This window comes from Panthera tigris, chromosome A2 (assembly GCF_018350195.1).
Source record: "Panthera tigris isolate Pti1 chromosome A2, P.tigris_Pti1_mat1.1, whole genome shotgun sequence".
Taxonomy (NCBI): Eukaryota; Metazoa; Chordata; class Mammalia; order Carnivora; family Felidae; genus Panthera; species Panthera tigris.
The window spans coordinates 54,309,422-54,333,737 of NC_056661.1; the positions used below are offsets into that span (position 1 = coordinate 54,309,422).

The window sequence follows — 24,316 nt, forward strand, 5'->3', positions numbered from 1 at the left end:
ATTGGTGGATTTTGAGTAAAGTAGATTGCCCTCTGTGGTGTGGTAAGCCTCACCCAATCAGCTGAAGGCCTGAATTGGACAAAAAGACCAACCATGCCCGAGCAAGAGAAAATTCTCCGGCAGATGACCTTTGCCTTTGACTTCATCTGCAAAATCAGCTTTTTCTGGTTCCACAGCAGATGGCCTTCAGACTGGAACTGGAGCTCTGGTGCTGTTGGGCCTCCTGCCTGCCAGCCCACCTTGCAGATATACATACCAATCTCCTGTTGCTTCTGTTTCTCTGGAGAACCCTGACAAATACACCAAGTTCAAACACACACACATACACACACAAAACAAAAACTCTATATTCATTGCAAGTTCTTAAACACAGTCTCAGTTCACAAGTTTGAATGTTCAGCCTGGGGAATAGTCAAAGGTTCCAACTTTTTGAAAAGTTACAGATAGCCTCTTCTTTTACTAGAAGGTAGGTAAATCCTTCTTTCTCTTTTTCCCACCTTAAAGCCTCCTCATCCATCTTGGTCAGGTGGTTTCTAACCCATGGCGTGTGGGGGGGATGTGTGTGGCGGGGTGGAGCAGGAAAGTCATTACTTGGTTGATACTGCTACAGGATGGGTTTGTGCTGACCTGTGCATAAAGCTGATCCCTCTCAGGGGGTGTTTTCATAGATTCTGGGGAGCTTTGAGAACATTACATTTTACCTTTTTTTTTTTTTTTTTTTTTTTAAGTTTACATCCAAGTTAGTTAGCATATAGTGCAACAATGATTTCAGGAGTAGATTCCTTAATGCCCCTTACCCACTTAGCCCACCCCCCCTCCCACAACCCCTCCAGTAACCCTCTGTTCTCCATATTTAAGAGTCTCTTTTGTTTCGTCCCCTTCTCTGTTTTTATATTATTTTTGCTTCCCTTCCCTTGTATTCATCTGTTCTGTGTCTTAAAGTCCTCATATGAGTGAAGTCATATGATATTTGTCTTTCTCTTGACTAATTTCGCTTAGCATAGTACCCTCTAGTTCCACCACGTAATTGCAAATAGCAAGATTTCATTCTTTCTGATTGCTGAGTAATACTCCATTGTGTATATATATACCACATCTTCTTTATCCATTCATCCATCGATGGACATTTGGGCTCTTTCCATACTTTGGCTATTGTTGATAGTGCTGCTATAAACATAGGGGGGTGCATGTGCCCCTTTGAAATAGCCCCTTTGAAATAGTGCAATTGCTGGGTCGTAGGATAGTTCTATTTTTAACTTTTTGAGGAAGCTCCATACTGTTTTCCGGAGTGGCGGCCCCAGTTTGCATTCCCACCAGCAGTGCAAAAGGGATCCTCTTTCTCTGTATCTTTGCCAACATCTGTTGTGGCCTGAGTTGTTAAAGTTAGCCATTCTGACAGGTGTGAGGTGGTATCTCATTGTGGTTTTGATTTGTATTTCCCTGATGATGAGTGATGTTACTTTTTTTTTTTTTTTTTAATTTTTTTTTAACGTTTATTTATTTTTGAGACAGAGAGAGACAGAGCATGAACAGGGGAGGGGCAGAGAGAGAGAGGGAGACACAGAATCTGAAACAGGCTCCAGGCTCTGAGCTGCCAGCACAGAGCCCGACGCGGGGCTCGAACTCACGGACCGTGAGATCATGACCTGAGCCGAAGTCGGACGCTTAACCGACCGAGCCACCCAGGCTCCCCGTTGTTACTTTTTTTAAAATTTATTTAGTTTTGAGAGAGAGAGAGAGACAGAGAGTGCATGTGTAAGTGGGGGAGGGACCGAGAGAAACAGAGGATCCAAAGCAGGCTCTGCGCTGACAGCAGCAAGCCCAATGCAGGGCTCGAATTCACAAACCGTGAGATCATGATCTGAGCTGAAGTCTGACGCTGAACCACTGAGCCACCCAGGCACCCTTCCATTTTACCTTTTTGATGGGAGCAACACACTTAACCTCCTCCTGGCAATTCTCCTCAGCTTCTGTTTTTATTCTTCCCTCCCCACAACCTGGGGCACAAACCACACTGAGTCTCTGTCAGATGTCACATCACTCCTCCAGGTGTCCTCTGGGGCAGGATCAGGCCCAGTCTCCTGAGGCACCTACATCTCATCTGTGGAGAATCCTCTGGTTTGCTCCTTCCTCTGACAGCCTGTGGCAGTGAGACTTCCTGCTCAGCCATCCCTCAGAGGCTCCTTTCTCTGATCCTTTAGATTGCTGAGATCAGAGACCAGGCCCAGTGCCTCCACCCTACAAGGAGCCCATACTTAGCTCCCAAATAGTCCCCTTGTGACCCATCTCCTGGTCTCCGGGAAAGCACCTCAGCAGAGCATTGAGCACCCCTGCGTGGGGTGGGGCTGAGGGCAGGGAGAGTCAAAGTCCTATTTTCTCAAAAGAAGGTCTCACAAATTTCTTTAATAATTAGATCCTCAATGCAGGTAGATCTTTTAGGACCTTATAACAGGTTTTTGTTTATTTCCTTTGAACATTTTCATCTTGATCTAGAATGTCTTATTTATCTTGGTAACTCAGGGGAAAGCTGCAATTTAGTAATCTGTTACACACACCAGCCCACACACATGCACAAAATTACACATGTAGAGAGATGGAGAACAGTTTACACACCCGAATTTTTGGTGGGAAGAGGTCTGTGTGTCTCCAGACAAGCAGCATACTGGAGAGCTGGCTTGGGGGTAGGAGTTGAGGGTTTTGGACTCTCATTCTGGTACCTTCCCCTTTCCCTCTCTACTCTTTTACAACTTCCCTTCCTCAGCACCCTGCCCCCAGCCGCCCCTGCACTCCCATCCCCCAAACTACCCAGTTCCTAGGTCTGGTTAGAAAAGGCCAGAGGAGCTGTTCGGCATAATAAAGAGAGAATTTGAAGGTCAATGGTAGAGGCAGAAGAACAGAAACAAGGGAGATAGTGCCCTAAAACTGTGTCCCTATCACTAGCCTGACAAAACTCTTCTAGCCCCACCCTGTGAGCAGACCCTGAGTCACTCCATCTCATCCCATCTGTGGGACAGAGAGCTCTGCAAAGGCAGGGGCAGCTGGGTCTGTCCTGCCCATCGCTGGATCCCCCAGAGTGAGTAATAAGGTTCAGTGATTGAATAGGGAGCCAGGGCCATGATCAGGCTCTGGGTGGGCTGGATGTGTGCCCAAGACTCCTATATGGTTCTGTTCCCTCCTGTTCTTTGTCCTACCATTGTCCAAATTACATCTTCCTACATGATAAGCCTGTTATAAGGCTGATCTATCCATCCCGGCCACTAACTCAAGAAACAAATGGGTGAGCCCCAGTGCATTGCTGAGGCCAGCCACTCTGCCCTGGGGAGTCCCAAAGGGGCTGGACCAATCAAGAGCCTAGCCCCTGGCTGGGTTTGCCAACACCGTTGCTGAACAAACTCGGAGAAACTCATAGCAAGAGAAGCCAGTAACTCAAGAGTCAAGGGTTTGGAAAAGAGAAAGGGAGAAATTTATTTCAAGTGCCAGCAGCTGGGGGAGGTGGCAGGCTCAAGCCTTAACAACTGACCTCTGCCTGGCAAGATGGACACCTAGAATTTACAAGGAGGGTTTGTGGGGTGGTTATGTGCAAGGGAGCAGGCCAGAGAGTGTGTGATCACAGATGGGGGCCAGCACGTGTTTAGCACATGATCGTGTTTTGCACATGATTGTGGTCAGGGAAGGGGACATGGGGGATGTGGGCTTCTAGACATTCCGTTGCTATCAGGGCTTTTCTGGTCTGGCAGCTGGAATGTTCCAGTCATTGCAAAACATCTTTGTCAATGCCTCAGGAAAGTGCGATAAGAAATAAGCACAATGGGTTTTAGAGCATGAGTTAGGCAGTCTTGTCTATTTCTGGTTTTAACTGGTGGGGTCTATAGACGAGCAAGAGGACTTGCTGACAAGGCCATCAAATGACCTTATAATTGTCGTTTTATGCGACTGTCTTTTAAATTACATAGAAGAAAAAAAGAGTTACAAAAACATTGATGATATCTTTTCTGTTTACCTATGTAGTTACCTTTACTCTTTATTTCTTCATGTGGATTTGAGTTACTGTCTGGCATCCTTTCATTATAGACTGAAGGACTGTTTCATGTAAATGTTAAGTAATAAGTCTCTATTATACCCTCCTCCCAGCATCTCATAACCTCTAAACTCCTTTCTGTCTCTACGAATTTGACTACTCTAGGCACCTTATATAAGTGGAAGTATACAGGGTTTGTCCTTTTGTATCTGGCTCATTTTATGTAGCATAATGTTACAAGGTTCATCTGTGTCATAGCATGCATCAGAACGTCATTCCTTCTTATGGCTGAATAATATTCCATTGTAATTGTATACCACATTTTGTTTACCCATTCATCCATCAATGGACATTTGGATTGTTTCCACCCTTTGACTATTGTGAATAGTACTGCAGTGAATATTGGCATAGGAGTATCTTCTGCTTGATGTACTTCACTTTTGAAGGATAGTTTTGCTAGATATAGAAATCTTGGTCTTTTTCTTTCAGCACATTGAGCATGTCAGCCCACTGCCTTCTGGATTCCATGGTTTCTGATGTGAAATCATCTGTATATGTTGGGGGCATACTTTTAAACTTCCATCAGGCAGTTTACACTACCTTAGCCTCTACTTCCTGCTTAAGCAGAACCTCAAAAGGTCAGCCAGAGGTGAGAGATTAGTGGCTTTCTCAGTTATTTCCTGGGCAAGTACACACTCCTGCATGTGTGCATGGCCTTCTAGATCCCCAAGAATATGTTGGAGCTTTTCAAATTTCTCTATAGGCATCTGATTTCCCAACTTTTCTTTTAAATTTTTTTGTCAATTTCTTGTTGGGCCCATCTGTTATCACTGCCTCAGGCAGCTTCAATGTTAAACTGTTGTTGCTGATTGTTTTTGACAAATGCCTCTAAGAGAAAAAGCTGTTCATGCTGACTGGCAAACAGGTCAGGTCAGATGAAGACAAACTCTCCGAGTGGGGATTCCTAAGGAACTTCCAGATAGGTCAAACAATGACAACTCTTTGGAGTTAGGGCTTTTTAGTGAACTCCAAACCCTTCTTCCTTTTTCAGTGACTAATAAGTAACCAGTTTTTATGGCTATTGTGATCGTAAAACTGGTGGTTTTCAAGGCTATTGCAGAACTATGGAAGGGGGAAGGGAATAGGATAAGTTAAAATGTCACAAAGCTCACTGTTTTGAGATTTATTTTTTCTTTTTCTTTTTTTAAGTAAATGTTCCTTGGATTGTTGTAAGTCTTTGATTAATTTCCAGAGTACTGAAAAAGTTAATTGGGACTATTTTTTACCAGTGTACTTATGGCTCTTATGACGAGCAGATTCTCAGAAGTCTTTACTCCACACTTATTGTTTTTTTCCAGTTTATTTATTTATTTTTAGAGAGAGAGAGGGAGAGAGAGAGAGAGAGAGAGAGAGACAGCATGTGTGTGTTTGCACGTGTGCATGCTTCCATAAGCAGGGGAAGAGCAGGGGGGAGAGGGAGAGAGAGAATCCCAAGCAGGCTCTGTGCTGTCAGCACAGATCGGATGTGGGGCTCCATCTCAGAACCATCCCATGAACCGTGAGACCCGAGCCAAAATCCAGAGTCAGAGGCTTAACTGACTGAGCCACCCAGCCGCCTCTCCACACTATTGCAAGTGTTCTCTCCTTCCTCCAAAGACTTTGAAATTCAAAAATTTTAAATGCACACCCCAAACCAAAGAGTGTATAGATTGTGATGGTCTGTGGGCCATCAGATCTGTGGCCCCTGGCCCCCAAAATAAGCCCTCTAAAAATATTAATTATTTGGGGTCCCTGGGTGGCTCAGTCAATTAGGCATCTGACTGTGACACAGGTCACAATTGCATGGTTCACGAGTTGGAGCCCTGTGTTGGGTTCTGTGCTGACAGCTTGGAGCCTGGACCCTGCTTCGGATTCTGTGTCTCCCTCTCTCTGCCCTTCCCCTGCTCATACTCTCTCTCTCTTTCTCTCAAAAATAAACATTAACAATTTTTTTTTTGATATTAACTATTTGTACAAAGTTATAACACTTGAGGGGGGATAAACAATGATTTCATAGAGTGTGGTCTGAAGATTCTCTATGATACTCTATGATTTTCTCTGTTCCTGTCTCTTCTTACCTATCAGACCACACACCTGGCCCTTGGCTGGGATCCGTGACCACTGCGGCCATTTCCAGTTGGTCTGACCCCTGCTCCAACCTCTCAGCCCAGGGTTTTTCTCAGGGCCACCAAGATGGTCAATGAAGGTGCTCGTCCCCAAGGAGGACACTGTTCCAGGGGAGATGCAGCCAGTACAGAGCCTGGCAGAATCCAGGACCCTTTTTCTTGGATAGTTTCTCATTTGATCAGCACAGCAAACCCATGATGCAGGTGGCACAGAAATGAATGCAAAGGAAATATTATTTGGATGCTGTTGATTGGTTAGACAACTGGGGGGTCCTCTCCCTGACTTCTAGTGAATATGTGACTGTGAGCATGAATGTTTGTGCATGTAAATATGGAACTGTGTGAATGTATGCGAGTTTGAGTAAGTAAATGAGCATGTGAGCACAGGTTTGTGTGTGTAAATATGTGAGTTTGAGTATGAGCATGTGTGAGTGTGTGTACAGATGTTTGCATGCATATGTGACTGGGTGAAATATATGTATGTAAGGGAATGCACTATGGGTTTGTGAATGCATGTGTAAGTGTTGTGAGTATGAATGTGTATGAGGTGTGTGACTATTCGAGTGTGTGTGTAAGTGTATGAGTGCATGTTAAATGTATGTGAGTCAGTGTATACAACTACATCAGAGAGTGTGAATGTCTGTGTTGTGTGTATAAATATCCATATGAATGAATATGGGTATATGAGTGTGGGAATGTGTGTAAATATTTGAATATATGTGTGTGAGCAGATTTAAGTGTATCTTAGTGAGTGTGTGACTGCGCATATGTGCATATGTGGGTGAGTGAGTTTAAGTGCTGGAGTATGTGGATGTAAATGAGTGTGGAAAGTATGAGCATATATATGTGCATCAGTGCACGAGTCTGAGTATGTATGTGGATGAGTGTGTATGTGTATGTAGGTGTGTGAGTGCATGTGTATTTGCAAGTCTGGAGAGGCAAAGGAGTAGTCAATCACAGCTTGGAGAGAAAGCTCAGGTTCTGCCCTAGGATGTGGAGGGCAGGTGTCTCCATGCAGGGAATATTAGGTCACATACGTCAGAAGTTCAGTCGCCCAGTGCCAGCACCTATTTTGGGCCCAAAGGACCCCGGGCCTCCTGTTCCCTTGTCACACACACTCCTGAGGGGAAGGGGAGGGTTCTCTGGCACTGCTCTCCAGGCTGTGGCCTTGTCTTCTTCTCAGAGTTGAAGAAACCTGGAGTTTACGGCTTACCTACCTTTGCCCCCAAGTTTGCTATCTTAGTAATGAGAGCACATCTTATCGGCAGCAATAAACTTTCCCCATTTGCCTCATTGCAAAGCCTATGAGACAAGAAAGGCAGGGATTTCTGAAGGTTGCTTTTAAAGCCCTGCTTCTTGTGGACGTGGCTGAATCACTATGCTGTAGGCCTGAAATTAACGTAACATTGTGTGTCAACTATACTTCAATAAAAAGAAAAAAAAAAGCAAACAACAAAACCCTACTCCTAGTTGAGGAATAATAGGGCTTTGCATATATTACTTCACCCAATCCTCCCAGCAGCTATTAGCGAGCACCATTCAGGTTCAGACAGACCTGACTTTAAATAGTGTTACTGGGAGTGGTCAGCTGCATGACCACGGAAACCTGGAGAGAGGTCCCCTCTCAATCCTGGGGCTACTTATCTGGAAAGGGTTTCTGCGTTCCTCCTCCTTCAGGTCTTTACCCAAACCTCATCTCCTCCCTTAATTCTCTCCCACAGTTAAATTAATCTTTCCATCACATAATCCTGTGTATTTCCTTGACAATACAATCCATATTATTTCTTTTGTTTGTCGTTTTTTCCTTGAAACTTCTCTGAGGCAGGAACGAAGTGTCACCCCTGAATCCACAGCATCTAACGCAGCGAGTGACACGTGACCCGTCGGTAGGTGTTCAATGAATAAATGTTAACTGGCACTGAATGTGTTTAGGTATATATCGCGGAAGTAAATATCTCTTGGAACCAGCTACCCACTGGGATTTCCCCTTCACAAGGCTCAGGTGTGGCATTTTCTGTCTTGAATCTTCGAATCTGCTGGTGCTGAGATTCTAGAATTGTACTTTTACATGATGCAGTGATTTGAAAATTCCCAATTCTTGGTCCCTGGTCCACAGTCTACTGAGCCAGCAGCGTCCTGGCTATTTCTGGCCCTACAGTGCCACCTACTGTCCATAGATGGATCTGCAGCTTCAGGAACAGCCCCTATCACCCGTCAGGTGACAAACCAGTAATGGGACTGGGGCAGAGGGAACCCCAGTTGATCAGGAATTGATACAGTGAAGCTGTGTCCATAGAGGACCTTAAAAAACAGTGTAGTGGCAAAATATAGGAAACTCTCTTTTTATCCCTCTACCCACTTTCTTGAAGTATTAAATTCCTTTCTGGGCTTCAATCCTCAGTTTCCAGGGTTGTCCCAATTCAACCAAACCCTTCTCCCTCCCTTGAAGCCTGTCTCTGCTGAAGCCTTCCCCATCTCAGCAACTGCTCAGGCAAAAAATATGGGCACCACTTGGAGAAGTCCTCGACTTCTCTTTCTCCCATGCCGCAAACCCTGTCTGCTTCCTCTTCAAAAGATATCTGGAATCTGATCACTTCACACTATGTTTCCTGTTCTTACTCTGGTCTGAGCAATATCATCTTTCAACTGGAAAAGATTCCTCCCTGACATTTCTCCATGAAAGATACACAAATGTCCAAGAAGAACATGAGGAGATACTCAACATCATTAGTCACGAGGGAAATACAAATCAAAAGCACAATGAGACACTGCTTCGCACCCACTAGTGTGGCTATTATCAAACACCAGCTAACAAGAACAACAAAATACAAGTTGGGGAGGATGTGGAAAAATTGGAACCCTCATCCACTGCTGGTGGGAATGTAAAATGGTGCAGCCACTATGGAAGACAGGTCGGTGGTTCCTCAAAACATTAAATAAAGAATTATCATATGATCCAACAATTCCACTTTTGGGTATTATAAATGAAAGAATTGAAAACAGGGAATCAAAGAGATACCTACATCAGTCTTTATGGCAACATTATTCACAATAGTTGAAAGATAGAAGCACCTGGGTGGCTCAGTCAGGATCAGGTCAGGATCTCACAGTTTTGTCAATTCAAGTCCCACATCAGGCTCCTCGCTGAGTACGGAGCCTGCTTGGGATTCTCTCTCTCTCCCTCTCTCTCTCTGCCCCTCCCCTGATCACTCTCTGTCTCTCTCAAAACAGACAAACAAATAAACAAATAGATAAACCCCTAAAATAAAAATAATTTTAAATAAATAAATAAATAAATAAACATTAAAAAAAAAAATAGAAACAACCCAAATGTCTACTAACAGATGCATGGAGAAATGGTGAGATCATGATTTGAACATAAATCAAGGGTCAGACGCTCAACCGACTGAGCCTGCCAGGCTCCCCTACATGGCATCTTTTCCTTATTTGCTTATCGTCTTGTCTCCTCCCACATAATCTAAGCTTTATGACTCAGGGATCACTATCCCTGTGTGTTTCGTTTACCAGCGCTTGGAAGACAGAAAGGATTTGCTGAATGCATGAATACATGAATGTGCACCTACAGATTGACGTGGGTGGGCTGTGAGGCAACAGAGAGTGGTGGGGCCTGGAGGGGGAGGTGTCACTGGAGAGCACCAGTCTTGGTTAATTATCTCCACTTGGTTTTTATCAATGGGAAAGCATCCCAGCATTGCCCGATTGTCTGATTATTCAAAGGAAGCTATAAAATTGGATTTTTAAAGTGAAATTTCCCACTGTTTAAAATTAGTTTAAATTTAGTTTTTGAAAACATTGTGCAGATCAAATGATACCTGTCTGTATGCTAAGTTTGGCCCATGGGCTGCCTGTTTGTGACATCTGATGAGCACATGGTGCCCAGATCCCTCTCCCCATCACTGACTTCTCTCCTGGGCTTCATACCCATCTATCCAGGTGCTTCCTGGGCGCTTCCACTTGGGTGGCCTCCTGGACTTTTAGAATCCCCAGTCTGAGCTCACTCTCCCCTTCCCTATAGCATGGCGGATTTTTATATGTGTATCTACCCTTGAGGTGCCACCCACATCAGGCTGTAGACCATTTCCAGCCTCCCAGCAGGTTCCCTCATGTCCCCTCCCAGTCAATTCTGACTCCCTTTCCCCCAACACTATTCTGTCCTTTATTGCTGTAAATTAGGACCCTTCTGGAATTTCACATGAATGGGATCACACAACATATAGTCCTTTATTTCTGGCTTCTTTATTTTTTTATATTTATTTTTGAGAGAGAGAGAGAGAAAGAGAGGATAGAGAGAGAGAGCAGGGGAGGGGCAGAGAGAGAAGGAGACGGAAGATCCCGATGCGGGGCTTTAACTCGTGAGCTGTGATAGTATGTCTTGAGCTGAAGTTGGACACTTAACTGGCTGAGCCACTTGGACGCCCCTGGCTTCTTTTGCCCAGTGTGATTCTGAGCTTCATTTATGCCATTTGCTTGTATGGTCTTACTGCTGTATGAATTGATAGCAACTTCCTTATTCGTTCACAGGTAGATGGAGAATGGGCTGCTTCCATCTTTTGGCAATTATAAAGAAGCCTGTCACAAACTTTCTGTGCAAGCCTTTGGTAGCCCTAAGTCCTCATTTCTCTTTGGTGTCCGTCTGCAGTAGAATGAGCGTAGGCTTGCCTTTCATGTAAAACGAAAAGAGGAAAAGTGGCGGTGGTTTGTATTTCGCACTCCCTCTAGCAGCCTATGAGGGTTCCAAGGGCTTCATGTTCTTGCCAACACTTGGCATTTTCAGTCTTTTTGATTTGACGTATGCTTATCTTCACAATCAGGGCTCACTGTGCTTGGAAACTCTGCCTCAATCCTACCCAGTCATCCTGACCCGATGGTTTCCCCTATCCTGCTCTTACACCTGTGCCTTGTGCCTTAGAAGGCTCCACACTGGAACCCACGCTGGGTGCTCCTCTCCCCACGGGGCAGGGAGTTTGCAGGGCCAAGTGGACGTGCCTCCCGGAGTACATACCCCATTCCCTTCTAGATCATACCACAAATATTCGGGATCTGACAATCTCTGTCCCAATGTTCCAGGGTCTGTGCAGGCTGCTTCCCCAGGTCATGCTCCCCAGGGCAGATTGTGCCTCTGGTGTGTGTACCTCTAAATGTGAGGCGTGGCCAAGTGCAGGTGTTCATATGTGAGCAGTCTAGGATGAAGCCAGGGGTTGGAAAGAGGAAGCGGATGGGCAACAAGCCAGGGGCTGACTTTCCCCACGCTACCATGTTCTGGTGTAGAACTTGGAGACGTCAGTTATCCCAAATGCAAACCTGGACTTCAAGTTCCTGGTGCAGCTGGGACTGCTGTAACGAAGTACCACAGACTGAGTGGTTTAAACAACACAGATTTATTCCCTCACAGATCTGGAGGCTGGAGGTCTAAGGTTGAGGTGTTGGCAGAGTTGGTTCCTTCCATGAGGAAAGGACATGTTCCAGGCCTCTCTCTTAGCTTCTGGTAGTTTGCTGGCAATCTTTGGTGTTCCTTGGTGTATAGAAACATCGCTCCAATCTCTACCTCCTCTTTACATGGCGTCCTATCTATAGGCGTGTGTCTATGTTCAAATTTCTCCTCTTTGTCAAGACCCCGGTTGTACTGGATTAGGGGCCCGCCCTACTCCAGCATGACCTCATCTCTACTAATTACACCTGCAATGACCTTACTTCCCAATCAGATCACATTCTGAGGTACTGGGGATTAGGACTGCAACATATGAATTTGGGGTGGGGGACACAATTCAACCCATAATCCCCTCCCAACATAGACACCTCACTACTCACACTGACTTTGCCCCTCTTTCTCCTCTATTTTTCCCACACCAACCCCCATCCCTCTCTTCACCTTGGAAACATCTGTTCTTTCTCCAACACTACGCATCCCTAGGCATCTCCAACACTAAATACCCCCTCCTCCAGGAAACCTTCCCTGATTCCCTGCTCCCTTTTTGGTGCCTCCAGAGTTCCCTGGGTTGCTCAATTACAGCAACTTTTCTCTGCCCCTAAGCCATGAGCTACTATGAGCCCAAATTGCTAAAAATTGTGAGCAAGGGAGTAGATTTTGGGGGAGGCTGATTTTAGAATTGAGGAGGCCTGAGTCTGTTGTGGGACTGCAAGGAGGAGCCTGAGGAGGGGAGTGCATTGAGGAAGATGACGGTGAGGGGCCAACTGAGGTGAAGAACTAATTCTGGAGAGGAGGAGGGCCTGGCTTCTGGGCTGGGGGCCACAGAGAAGCCGGAGGGTGAAGCCTCAGCGGGAATTTGCTCTGTAGAAAATGGAAGCGGAAGAAGCTTCAGAGTGTTGTGCAAAGACTCAAGCACTGGGTTGGGTTCCTAGAGACCTGGTGTTCAGCCCCAAAATACCACTTACCAGCCTTGTGACCAAGCGGTCCCGTTCCTTTATCTGGGCCTCACTTTCTTGGTCTATGAAATGGGAGACGTAGCCCCAGAGATCAAAAGCTGGCTGTTGCTTTCCTGGGGAATCTGGCTCCCAGACATGTTTTTATTTGACCTGCATAGTGATATATGAACTTTGAATTAGTTGCCAACCTGTAGAAATCAGGAAATTTTATGTAAAACAAGATTTTTGGCCTCTTTTGAGAAATAAATCCTTTTTCTTTTGTGGCTGTGATTGGCTGGGCAAAGTTGTGGCCACCCCCTTTAGAGATCTCCTATCCCCATCGGGTCTCAGCCTGAGTAGCTCCAAAGACCTGTCTTAAAAACCTAAGCTTCTATAAAAAGGATACCAGAAGGTGGGTTAGGGTTGCCAGATTTAGCCAATAAAAAGCACGGGACGCTGTGCGTGGCAACCCCAGGTGAGACTAGGCATTTGCTCCTCCCTCTCAGGAGCCTGACTTCAAGGGCAGCAAGTTTAAGTGCAATCCTGATTTTTACCACCAGGCGGGAGCAGAGGTACAAAGTTGACCTGAGTTAGTCAGGCCCAGGACCGTTCCTCTGCTAGGACCTAGGAGGCCAGAGAGGCCTAGGGATGCTTGGAGCTGAGAAGGGGCAGGAAGCTGAGAGAAGGTGGAGGACGAGGGGCAGGGGACTGTGCTGGACCCTGAGAGGGAGACGTCGTAGTGTGTGTGATCAGAGAAGGCATCCAGAAAAGGAGACTCTGGAGCCAGACCTTTAAACACAGGCAGTAAAGAAGGGCCCTCTAGGAGGGAGGCATGGCTTGAGCAAAGACATGGAGGGAAGAATTAGTTTGTACAGGGGTGCAGACTGGCCCGAGGCAGTATGACAATGACTGAAATTCTGAAATCCCTCAAGCTATTGTTTTATTCACGATTCATGAAGATAAGTGACAGAAACCTATCACAAACTGACTTAAGAAAAAGAAAAGTATTCTCTCACATAACTAAAAAGTCCAGGAAAATGAAACCTTCAGGCATGGCTGCATCTAAGAACTCAAATGATGTCATTGCACATCTGCCTCTCTCTGGAGGTTCTATTCCCAGGTAAGCTCCCTTCTCCCGGTGGCAAGTGGCTACCAACAGCTCAGGGCACACCCTCTAAACCAACCTAGCTGCCACCAGGCAAAGAGAGAACTCCCTTCATTAGCAATAATTCCACCAGATGTCCTGGGGATGATTCTGATTGACCTGGACGGTGTCATATGCCCACCCAGAGACTAGCTCCTACAACTCTGATTGACGTGGTCTGAGTCATGGGCTGGCTCTGTTATGAGGGGTGGATCTGTCCACCCAACCCCCCTGGACTGATATTGGGGGAGGGTGTGGTCTTCTCAGAAGATGGGACAATGAGTGTGGGGTAGACAAAAAGAAGACGGCTCTCTGTATCAGGCCCTCACCTGAGGGTGGTGTATCAGAAATTGTGGGTCAGGGAGGGGAAAGACATGAGGCTTCTTTTTGCTCTCTGTTTATTTCTTTGCTCTGCTTACTAAATGTGAATGTGTGAGTGGTTGCTTTGAAGCCATGTCTACAGCTTCCATCTTGGCCCAGACAGCCAGTGTGCCTTACCTAGACAGCTGCAGCCTGAACTCATTCATGTAATACCTTGTTGGTGCCATCTACGTGTATGAGGCACTGTGCCAGAAGCTAAGGGCATAGCAATGAACAAAAAAGATAAAGTCTTTGCCTTCCTGGAGGTCATACTCTGGTGGGAGAGATGGATAAATACGAAGAGACAGCTAAATACGTAATCAGTCTAGTGATGATTAAATGCCATGAAGAAAAATAAGAAAAGGTAAAGAAAGAGTGATTAGAGGGTGTGTGTGTGTGTGTGTGTGAGAGAGACAGAGAGAGAGAGAGAGAGAGTGTGTGTGAGAGAGAGAGAGAGAGAGAGAGAGAGAGAGTGTGTGTGTGTGTGTGTGTGTGTGTGTGTGTGATATTCCATACAGCTTGGTCTGAGGGAAGAACATTTGAGCAGAGAGGTGGTGAAGGTGGTGAGGAGCTAGCCAAGCAGAGATCCCCGAATGAGAATTCCAGGCAAAGAGCATAGCACGTGCAAAGGCCCTGAGGCAGAAATGAGGTGGTTGTTTTTGAAGAACAACAAAAATTTTCATAGCTCTTAGTGAAGGAGAGAGCATGATAGGAGGGCAGGTCAAAGGAGCAGTGGAGACAGAGGCAAGTAGTGCAGGACCTTATGAGCCACCGTAAGGACTTTGGCCATTACTCTGATGTGTGATCTGACTTTAGCTTTAAAAGAACTATCTGGCAGCCAGGTAGAAAATAGATCATTGGGAACAAGGGTGGAAACGGGGAGGCCAGAGGGGGAGGGGGGCTCTTGCAGTTGACTGGGTGAGAGGCAATGGTGGCTGGACCAGGGTGATGGTGGGGAAAAGTGTAGGATTCTAAATACATTTTGAAGGATGAGCCAGTTGGATTTGCTGATGGATTGGTCGTTGGGTGTGAGAAAGTAAGGAGCCAGGAATGACCCCAAAGTTTTTGCCTGAACAGTTGTTAGGATAGAGATGCCTTTCCAGAGACAGACTACAAGAGGAGTGGTCAGCCAATATTAGAACCTGCTATGTGCCAGGGGTTATGCCTGTGCCAAAGCCAACCTTGTCCTGAAGCTTGCCAAGAAAGGTAGACAATTACCACCAAACAAGTCAACAAGAAGATACCAGCTAGAAGGAAAGGCCATACAGAGGACTGGAACAGGTTGGTGGGAGTCTGCCTGTTACTCTAAGGGTAACCAGAAATCACGGGAAGGTTTTCACAGAGTGACAGGATCTGTTTTACCCTTTATTAGACCACTCTGGTGCCTATAGAAAACAGACTGCTGGGAGCAGAGGAGACAGAAGGCCAGCTAGGAGGTTGGGGAAGGCCTCAAGGTGCGAGATGGTGGTGTTCATGTGGGAGAGTTCGGATACAGCAATGGGGACGGAAACTAACCGTTACTCTCTGTGAGAGACGATTTAGGAGCATGATGGTATCACTGTCTGTTTCTAGGGACTTGGACAGGCCCACCTGTGCCCAGGGACTGTCAATGCCCCGCCACCACTTGGTGGGTGACTGTCACATCCCCAAAGATCCCTGCATCACCCTTTCATTTCCGTACCAGCAGCTCCATCTCTGGGCTTTTTCATTTCCTCAGGAGCCACCCCACCCTTGCTCATATCCTGCTGGCCCAGACCCCTCACCTACCACTGCTGCCTGCCCCTCTGGTTATGACTTTCTGAAGCTTTTCCTGGATGAGCAGGGAGAGGCTCCCACCCTCGCCACATCCTACAGCCCCATGTCTGCCTTATGCCTCTCCATCCTCAAAACCTCCGGGCCATCTCAATCCTTCTCCCTAAATCTTAGAGTCAAATCACACCCATTGTGTGCACAGGACTTTACAGTTGGCACGTCTATCCTCCCATTTCACAGCCCAGGAAAGTAGGTCCTTCAGGTGAAGATCCATCAGGGCAGCAATCTGGCTTCACCACATCCTAATTCTGTGACTCTGTGCAAAGCCTGTCACTATTTAGCACCTCAGTTTTCTCAGCTATGAAATGGGCATCACAGTCCTTGTGGCACTTGTGAAGGGCCCAGCACGGACCTTGGCACATTGAAGTTGCTGAAGATCTGAGAATTTCCTTCCCTGCAGGGAGCAACCTGGGTAGGAGTTGCAAACTCATGGCCTTTCAGGTAAAGCCAGACAGGGCCTTCTTTTATTCTGTGGACATTGCAGCTTCTCTAATCTGAATTTGAATATTTTTAGAAGGGAGCATACATATCGGAGAGGGCCAGAGACTTCAGTTGTGAAAGTAATGGAAGGACACAAGTATTGTGACTGTGATTATATCGCTAGCCATCAGTAGGGCCCAGTATCTAGTAGGTGCTCAATGCATGCTTATTATTCAGGATGAAGATAACAACCAAGCTAGGACTGAGAAGTCTTATTCATGGCAATAAACAGTGTCATTAATGAGAGAACCTTGTGATGAAAGATGAAGCTGGGTAAGGGGATAGTGAGTGATGGGGCTGCTATTTTAGCTTGGAAGGCCTCTTTAAGGTGGTGACATCTGAGCTGAGGCTGGAGTAAACACAGGGAACGAGCCATGAAGCTCTCCAGGGACTGTCTAGCTGGAAGAATAGCAGGTACAATGGTGCCGAGGTGGGAGCAGGGGGCAGCGTGCTGGAGAAAAACTGGTGAGGAGCTAGAGGAAGACAGAGTATCAGGGCTAGATTGTGTGTGCTCTTGTGAGTCTGGTAAAGACTTTGCCTTTTACTCTGGGGAAAATGGGAAGCCACTAGAAGAAGGCAGAAGGGTCTAATGTTCAAGCCCTGCTTCCATCTAGTGGCACGAAAGCCACCAGCATTTCCAAGCTTGCTCCTGCCCAGTGTGCAGCTTCAGGGGAGCAAAGGAAGTTGTTCCTGACAGTTCAACGGGTAGTCCTGAGGTTGAAGCTCATTGGATGGTCTTGGGTCACATACCTGTCCCTAAGCCTATCATTATGGGGGGGGGGGTGCTCTGATTGGCCAAGCCCAGGCTATGTGCCCACCCCAGGAACTAGAAAGTGGAGTCAGGCTCAGGGAAGTGCGAGAGCTCACTGTGAGAGAGGGGGTCCCCCCCACAGAGAACCAGAGTCCCTTTCTAGAAGCAGGAAGGTTCCAGGTGTGGACACCTCTCAAGGCTGGGGTCATAGCAGAGACGGCAATGCCACCAGGCACCTTACCCTGTTCTTTTCAGAGGCAGAGCATTGTGGTTCTCTAAAGCTTTGGCTCTCCAGCAAGACTGCTTGGGTTCAGATCCCAAATCTGTCACTTGCCATTTGGGTGACCTTGAATCATGTTAGATTCCGTGAAGCAGAGCCTGCGTGGGGGGTTCTTGGATACATGGTTTATTGAGAATGAGCTGTCAGGAGGAATCTACAAAGGATTGAGGGGAGCAGACTAGGACAGGAAGAAGTTGGGCAGAGCTGTGGGGGTGATAGCAGTTTAACTTCACTCTCATCCTGGGCCAGGGGAGAGAGACACTCTGAAACATGACTAACACCATGGAGTTGTCCCACCTTTTGTCAAGGGTGTCCCAGACACTCTGTATTCCTTTCTTAGGGCAGCCGTAACCAAGTGCCACAAACAGGGTGGCTTAAGCAACAGAAGTTTATTGTCTCACAGTTCTGGAGGCCAGAAGTCCTGGAGCAAGGTGTCAGCAGAGCCATGCTCCCTCTGAAATGTGTGTGTGTGTGTGTGTGTGTGTGTGTGTGTGTGTGTGTGTGTGTGTGTGTAGGGGATCCTTCCTTGCTTCTTCTAGCTTCTCTTGGTGGCTGGCAATCCTTGGCGTTCCTGGGCTTGTAGATCACTCCATTGTCACATGGCCATCTCCCTGTGAGTCTTAGTCTCGTGTCTCTCTCCCCCTTCTTATAAGCACACGAATCGTATTGGACTGAGTGTACCCTGTTCCACTATGGCTTCATTTAACTGATTACATCTGCAGTGACCCTATTTCGAAATAAGGTCACATCCAGAGATACTGGGGTTTAGGACTTTAACATATCTTTTTTAGGGGACACGGTTTAACCCATAATAGGTTCCTTGTGGCAATGGGCCAGGCTTTTGTACCTATACTTCAGACAATCACTTTTTGAGCATTGTCCCTGAGGGCTTTGGGGATGGGATAGCTCCCATTGGCCAAGGGTAATTGTCAGGAGAAGGGGAAGCTGTGCTCTTTAGCAGTGAAGACTCACAGAAGCTAGGGGATGGGTGCATCAGCTAGTAAGGGGGACCTGGGTGGGGCACCCACAGCATCTAGACAGACAAGTTGTTTGACCTTTCTATGCCTCCGTTTCCTCATTTGGAAAATAGGAGTTGTAGAGTGCCTACCTTAGGGAGAGGTGGGGATTACAATGATTCATATTCTTAGAACAGTGCCTGACACATGGTAAGAGCTTCAGAAATGTTAGGTTGGGCCATGGTGGGTGTGACAGACTGAGGAGCAGCAAGGTTCTTTCTCAACTCACAGATTGGCCCCTACTCATCCTTCCCAGCTGATTCCAAAAGCCCCCAGGAGAGTTAATTGACTACAGACAAAAATGCAGAGTGAGCCCTTTGAGGCCATCCAATCCAGTCCTCCATGATCATTCTGCAGATAGGGAAACTGAGGCCCAACAAAAAAAACTTACCCAAGTAATAAATGGGAGGCAATCTGGTGGTGGTTAACAGGCAGATTTTGCAATCAGACAGACTTAGGCTTGAATCCCAGCTGAGCACCATGGGTCAGAACCTCTGCCTCTCTGGGTCTTAGTTTCCTTGTCTATAAAACAGGACATCATTATAACTAAGGTTGAATAGTAAATGACACTCTCTAAATGCTTATTAAATGTCAGCTGCCTGTGTTACATCAACATCATCATGAAACATGGCACATATGTTGCCATTCTGGAGGGTGGGGTGCTTAGCCCAGTCCCCCAGGACACCCTGGCCTGGGAGTTTTCAGCCCTGGCCCCCTCCCCCTGGCTCTGGTCCCGCACGCTGGCTTCGATCTCAGCAGAGGCTCCTGCCTGGCCTGGGCTGTGGTCCCACCAGGAAATCGATACCGGGTGGCTGTCATCCACCTGCCCCGTGCAGTTGAGCTGCTTAATTGTGTGGATGTTGGTGCTGCCGCCAAGGCCTCGTTCGTCAGAGCAGTGTGGCTACAGCCGTGCTTGGCTGAGAGGTACATTCATTATGGAGACAGCTTTTATCGGGACTTCCAGAGGCACTGGGGATGAGGAGTGAAGCAAGCAGGCACGCTTCATCCCCGGGGTGCAGCAGGCTTCCAGTCCAAGCTGCTGATAATAACAGCCAACATGCACTTAGAGCTCACTCTGTGCCAGGCGCAGTCCTAAGAGTTTTACAAATACCAACTCCCAGCATCCCTATGAGGTAGGTATTAGGGGTATCATCCTGGTTTCCATTTTACAGACGAGGCAACCGAGGCTCCATATGGTGGGGCCTTGTCCAAGTTCCCTCACATCATACATGAGCCAGTGATTCCAGGGCCTGGGTGTTTAGTCCCTGCTGTGTGCGGCCTCTCAGTGATAAGGATGTTGACAAGTATGATACCAATTCCAACAATAGCAGTTTCCATGTAGTGCAACCGAGCAGGTGTGATGCTAAGCACCTTTACATGCCTACTTTTATTACACTCCCACTCACTGTGATAGGAATGAATAGCCCCATTTTATGAAGGGACCAACTGGGCTGTGGGAGGTGAAGGCAGTTGTCCAAGGCCACACAGCTGATCAAGGAAACAGCTGTTTTTTGTTTTGTTTTGTTTTGTTTTAACAGGACATGTCTGGCTCCAAACCGAAGCTCTTAACCAGCCCCCTCTGCTGTCTCTCGCTTGCTGTGTGGCTTAGGCGAAGTCACTGCCCCTCTCTGGGTCTCAGTGCCCTTTTAATCCATCAAGGAAGTCTTTTCTGCATTCCCACATGTGTAGATTGGTGGTGGGGACTGAGGCAAGTACAAAGATGTCTCTGCCCTCAGGGTGTCAGATACCTGCTTCCAGTGCTCTCCAGGGATTCTCCCACTTACAGCATGATGGTGGGGGAGCTTGTTAGCAAGGCTGGTGCCAGCCCCAGAAATTGTGATTCAGAGACCCAGGGCGGGGCCCATGAAACTGCATTTAAAGAAACTCCCAGGGGATTTCAGGCATCCACAGGCCATATGGAACTAGACTTTTGCACTTGGATCTTAGTAATTCAAAACCCTTATGAAGAGAATACGTTCTTCATCCAAAGCCTCAAGAAGGTTTTTTAGTCATTTACCAGAAAACACAAGTTTTTAAAACTGTGAAAGTGGTTCATGGTTCATGTTCAAACATTCAAACAGCATAGGAGGGTGAATTAATAATTTTCAGCTGCTCTCCTTCCCTCTCTGCCTCCTGGAGCTGCCCAAAGAAAACCATTCTTCAATTGCTTATTGATCACCCATCTGGAGCCATACACTGTGTGGGGGATTGGGGACAGCAGGGGAGCACACAGACACCATCCCTGTGGAGCTTGTGACTATGACCTTGGCAGCTGTTTACTGAGTGCTTCCCGTGGGCAGGCCTGATCCAGATCCTTATGGTGCTGTGGGGTGGGACTCTGATTATTCCCCTTTATAAAAGAAGGGAATGCAGTTTGTTGTCCAAATCATGATTTCCCAAAGTTTGTCTGAATTCAGCCTGTATCAGAAGCACTAGGATGAGCCGTGCTGAAATGCAGATTCCTGGGCTTTTACTCACCAACTTCCTGGAGCGGGGCTAGGAGCCAGCATTTTGACACACAAGCCTCAGGTGTCTCTCACCACTGCTGAATTTGAAAACTACTGCCCCAGCTTTCCTGGGAGCTGGAGAGATGAAGAGACAGTGGAGGCAGTGGGACTTTGAAGAGGGGTGGAGAGCAGTCCCCCAAGAAGGGAACAGCCAGGACAAAGGTACAGAAGTGGGGTGGGCTCACCCTGCTGGGTTCCTCTCAAGCAGTGCGGAGGAGCCCTTGTCTACCTCTAACCACCCCCACCCCAAGGCTGCTAGCCCCTAAAGGCTCTCCCCTCCTTCGCAAGATGTGCAATTATCCCAGCCCCCCAGTCTCTGGGTGATCCCAGCTACTTTTGTTATATCCTATTAGTCAAACGGAACATTAATTAAATGTGAGAATAATAGACCCAGAGATGGAAAAAAAAATTGTAAAGCCCAAAGAATAAAAAGAAGACCCTTCCCAGGGTTCCGCAGTAGCTGGAACCTTTAACTGTGTGACGATAAGGAAGGCTGTCACCCTGATGTTCCCACTCTGCCAGATGACTCAAGGCAGCCGGCCTTTGGATGTGTGTATGTGTTGGTGGTGGGGTGTGGGTCTTAGAGATGGTGAGTGTGTGAGTACAGGGAGCCAGGAGAAACCAGGTCACCTGGGCCACCATGGGGGTCTGTGAGGCAGAGGCATGAGGCAGGCCATCATACTGAAATAAACCAGACCCTGTGGGAAAAGAAGAAAGTCCAAACTGCCTCCCTCCATTCCATCCTGCCCCTCCTGCTGGCTTTGCCTGGCAAACTCCTCTTCACTCCTTAAGACCCAGCCCCAAAGCCTCCACCTCTGGGAAGCAGAGTTAATCCTTGCATTCCTCAGGCTGTGGTGGCGCTGTGACAGTTGAGGTTCTTCAAGTTCCCATTACCATGTCTGTTTCCCTGCCACCCGCAGCCAGACGAGCACAGACTGGAGTAGTTTTTCCCACCTCAGTGTCCTCAGAGTAAGGTGTGGCCCTGAGCAGGTGCTGATGAACATTTATCTGAAGAACAAATGAGTTTTGCCAAATCAAACCCTGGGGTTGGTCAGCTCTGGCTTCAAACCCCTCCTTTCAAAGTAAGTCTTGCCCTAGCCACTACAAAACAAGTAAACTAGAGTCGTTTAAACTTCTTTAAGTGACATTCAAGGTCCTTTGTGACCTCGCCCTAACCCAGCAGGGGTTTTTGAGTATGTTCCTGAGAAACCTGCCTCAGAATCACCTGGGGCCCACTCAGACCCACTGGGTCAGAATCTCAGGGAGTCCGAGGAGCCCCAGTCTGCAGAAGGTGCCAGGGGGTGACAGGAGGTGGAGATGGGCAGGGGGTGCACTGAGCCCAGATGGTGGGACTCAGTTGGAAATCCAAACAGACACCCCTCTCGCCAACCCCTAGGACTGCAGTTTTCTCCTTTGCCAAGCAGCAAACTTATCTAAATTAAACACAGTGTCCTTGATGAAACAACAAGAGTTATTACATGCTCCGCTACCTCCTGGCAAAGCCTCTAATTGACTCCGCTATCCTGGGAAGGCACTGAGCACATCCTGTGCGGTCCACCCCCACCCAGCCAGAAGGGAAGGGGCTTCAAAGCTGGAAGATAGGTCGGCAGAGAGTCTAATTGCTTCAATTCACTGAGGTTCCAGGGCTGGGATTGCCTGTCCTGGGAAGGCTGGACTGGAGGGTCAGAGCGGGCCTGTGCACAGAGCCCCTTCTCCAGCCTGCCTTCCTGCCAGCTTTGTGCTCACACACCCGGGATGGCTGGGCAGGTGGGGCCTTCCCAACCAGCCCCAGGCTGCAGGCTTGTGCCTCTGTCTGGTCAAGTTTCACAGCCTGCAAGCTCAGTTGACTCTCACACTCCTATACCTTCTGCGCTTCTGGTCGTTTGTCCCTGGACTGTCCCTCCTCTCATTTTCCCAGCTGGTAAAATCCAGCCTATGTCACCTCCTCCAATAAGACTTGCCCTAACTATTCCCATACCTCCAGCAGAAGGAGCTTCTCCCTGCTGTGTGCTCTCACAGTAACTTCTAATAATCATATGAACAGAAGCTAACATTCGCTAAGCATTTACTATGTGCTGAGCCCTTTGTTTCCTGTCTGGACTCTCACTGCTATAGGTCCCCTGTCTCACTCCGTCCAGCCTCGTGAGAGGTGGAAGAAATGGGGGCTTGGGTTGTGAGGGGGCCTCACGGGGTCCCCGGGTGCTCCAGGTTAGTGTGAGAAGCAGCACAGTGATCCCAGTATTCCAAGAGACACAGATGTGACTCAAGAGGACCAGGGAGGCGGAATCTCGCAGTGAGGGCCCTTGGGGGGGGTGGTCTCAGACAGTGTGGACCAATGACTGGAGAGCATGCAGGAGCAGGCTGCATGCAGGGGAGAGATGGTATTGTCAGGATTTCCACAGGCCCTCCCATCCCACAGGTATTGCAAGGAGATATTGACACTCCTTTCAAGGAGGGGTGGGACTTACTTCTTTCCCCTTGAATGTGACATGTGGCTATTGCACAAGGCTGCTCTGTGACTTCTGAGGTTGTCACAAAAGGTGACACAACTTTGACTCGGTTTGCTTAGGTCGCTTGCTCTTGGAACCCAGCCACAATGCTGTGAGGGGAGCCCAGGTGACTCGGAGTGTCCACGCGTAGGCGTTCCAGGCCGCAGCCAGCTTCAGCTGCTGACTGAGGGAGACTTCTAGGTACCTCCGGCCTCAGCCACTGCCTGACTGCAAAGCACAGGAGACCCTGAGCAAGAACCACCTAGCGGAGTGCAGGCTACCAGAACCATCCAAGAGAATGATACCAATCTTGGTATTATTTTAAACCACTGAGTTTTGGGGTGATTCCTTAGGCAACAATAGAAAAGCAACACAGAACCCCAGGGATTGGGTAGTAGGGGCAGGGAGATTAAGGTTCCGCTTCCTGGAAGAAAGGGAGTTTGAGACAGAAATGAAGTTCTAATCTAGAAAGTCACAATTTTTATATATTTGGGTTTTAGACTAAAAGTCATACCCTTTTTCCAGCTGTGTGACCTTGGGCAAATCACTTCTGAGCTTTAGTCTCGACAGGGGTAAGAATCCTCCAGTGTGAGATGGTCGTAAGGACTGGAGGAAAGGGAAAGTGCCCAGACTCACCTGGTTCTCCTCACGCTGCCCTCCCTCAAGACAGAACACAGATGCTGGAGGCCCCTGGCCATCTCCCTCACTACCTCTCCATTTCCACTCCAGGGTCATGCTGACATCTGGACACTTGTATACAGATCCTGGGGACATGTGTGTTCCGCCTCCCTCCTCCTTTGCTGCTGGAGTGAGCCGGGAGCCAAGAGCCAGACGATCAATGGCCAGGCCCTGCCTGGATGAGCTCTGTGCTCATTATGAGTGCCTGCCACTTCCACACCCCTCCTCTCTA

At 47.7% G+C, this 24,316-nt stretch overlaps 1 protein-coding gene and 1 long non-coding RNA gene across 2 annotated transcripts in view; one reads left to right on the forward strand and one right to left on the reverse strand.

Annotated features, from left to right (window-relative positions):
* Positions 1-24,316, forward strand: part of TRH (thyrotropin releasing hormone) — a 69,473-nt gene that overhangs the window by 24,524 nt on the left and 20,633 nt on the right. The gene's annotated exons all lie outside the window — the stretch shown is intronic.
* Positions 11,564-12,662, reverse strand: LOC122236735. The gene is made up of 2 exons (XR_006214972.1): positions 12,598-12,662; positions 11,564-11,772 (listed from the first exon to the last, which is right to left on the reverse strand). It is a non-coding gene; the product is annotated as an uncharacterized LOC122236735 (long non-coding RNA).